Below are 1,876 nucleotides of genomic sequence, written 5' to 3' on the forward strand. Positions count from 1 at the left end.
TTACTCCACAGCCCCACCTGCAAAAAGTTTGATCCTTAACTCGCCCACCGTTTGTAATCGAATAGTTTAAAAATGTCAGAAGTAGGGTAGATATACTGGTAAATGATCATTCATACTCACACCTCTGTGCATTGCGTATGCGTGTTTGTGTATGTGTTCTTTTGAAGTACAATGTTATAGTAATCCTTGCTCACCATTAAGAGGTAGGAATAGGACTTCAAACAGGGAAGATCTATATAATTATCATTTTATGTGGGATATCAATTATTAAAATAGGATAAGAATCAGTGAGGGCCGAGATAAAACATTTCTAATGCAACAATTTGAAACACATTCTCTTGACAAACTGTTCAATTGTATTTTCTTTCTTTGGGGTGTTTTTTTGTGTGTTTTTTTTTGTGCACCAGCGTTTAAGTTTCTGTGTGTCTCTCTTTCTCAGTTGAGCATAATGGCCAGCATCAACGACATTGATTTTCAAGTGGTTCATTGTCTGGTGGTCGCTGAGTTTCCTAATAAAAAGGGAAATGTTATTGTCCAAACTGTGCATGGAAACTTTTACAACAGTTTGATGTTGGGATATCACGTCTTCTCTGGCCCAGAGCTCAGGTGGAAAGCATGAAGATGAAATAATTTAATTGTGAAGCAGGTAATCTGCAAATTCATTTTTAATGTACTTTCTCGTTGTCGGGGGCCGTTGCCATAGGCCTAGCACAGAAAGCGAAAAAAATCTCTACATCAGAGGGTTTCAGGAAGCACCAAAGACGTACTTTAGCCACTTGTCTATTTCCGAATCATGGTCTTCGTAGTGGGTCTTGAGTCCAATTTCATTCTTTTTTCTCAGCCAGCTTTGCTTCAAATGAAACACGCATGCTTTGATCTGTGTGTTTGGGAATATGTCTTTGAAGGCTGTGTGTGTCGCGAATTCGAAATCCAGATGGATGGATGCTGGACTGAATTCCACACCCTTTTGCTTGCATTGTTCACAAATAACAGCCAACATCTTTTTGTGTATGTTTGCTGTTTTGTCTTGCAGAATGCAGTAAAACAATGGCAGATAATGTTCATTTCGCTATGTGTGGACAGTGCAAAGCTGATAAAAGAAAGTAGGGCTGAACTGGAACGTTCCATCTCTGTAGAATTCGGCTTGATTTCTGATCACTTTAAGATTGTCTTGAAATGTTTTAACTACTATTTCATCTTCAACAGCAACAACCATGTTTCTTGGAATAGGACAGCCTCCGTTTTTTTAAAGCAGTCAAGTGTCAAGACTTCTCTGTTTGAAGGTGGTTTGGGCTGTAGCTTTTTGCTCTGGTTGTAAATTGCTCGACGTATTCTGGTATAGTATTTGGGGAACAACGCTGTTTGGTCACAAGCACTTACTTCCTTGATAAACCCTTGGCTGGTCGATCGTCTGGATCATTCAGAGATCGTTTCTTACAAACTTACAGCTTTGTTTTATTTCTCTCTTGGCTGTAGTTTCTCTCTCTGGTTTCTCGTGGTTGTGATCCAGGTTTGCTGACACTAACCTTGTTATTTCTGTGTCTGTTGAGCATCTTGCTTTACATCCATCTCTTGAACATTTCCAGTTGGTCTTGGTGTTTTTGTGTTTGCCTATACTAAATTGGACTCCTTCAACTAGAGGTGCCTTCCTTCCTCTCTCTGTAGTGTACGTCTCTAATATAAATTTGTCCATTGTTTCTGACTATGTTCGATGTTTTTCGCCTGTGGAAAACAAACATTGCACGAATCTACACCCTTTTGACTGATTGATGTTTGTGTGTGTGTGTGTGTGTGTGTGTGTGTGTGTGTGTGTGTGTGTGTGTGTGTGAGAGAGAGAGAGTAAGAGAGAGTGAGTGCGTGCGCGCGTGCGTGCGTG

The 1,876-nt window shown here is 40.1% G+C and overlaps 1 protein-coding gene across 1 annotated transcript in view; it reads left to right on the forward strand.

Annotated features, from left to right (window-relative positions):
* The window catches only part of LOC101855158 (acid sphingomyelinase-like phosphodiesterase 3a), a gene marked incomplete in the record, with an annotated part of 19,913 nt that overhangs the window by 1,204 nt on the left and 16,833 nt on the right, over nucleotides 1–1,876 (forward strand).

Source organism: Aplysia californica, unplaced genomic scaffold (genome assembly GCF_000002075.1).
Source record: "Aplysia californica isolate F4 #8 unplaced genomic scaffold, AplCal3.0 scaffold00012, whole genome shotgun sequence".
In the NCBI taxonomy this organism is placed as follows: Eukaryota; Metazoa; Mollusca; class Gastropoda; order Aplysiida; family Aplysiidae; genus Aplysia; species Aplysia californica.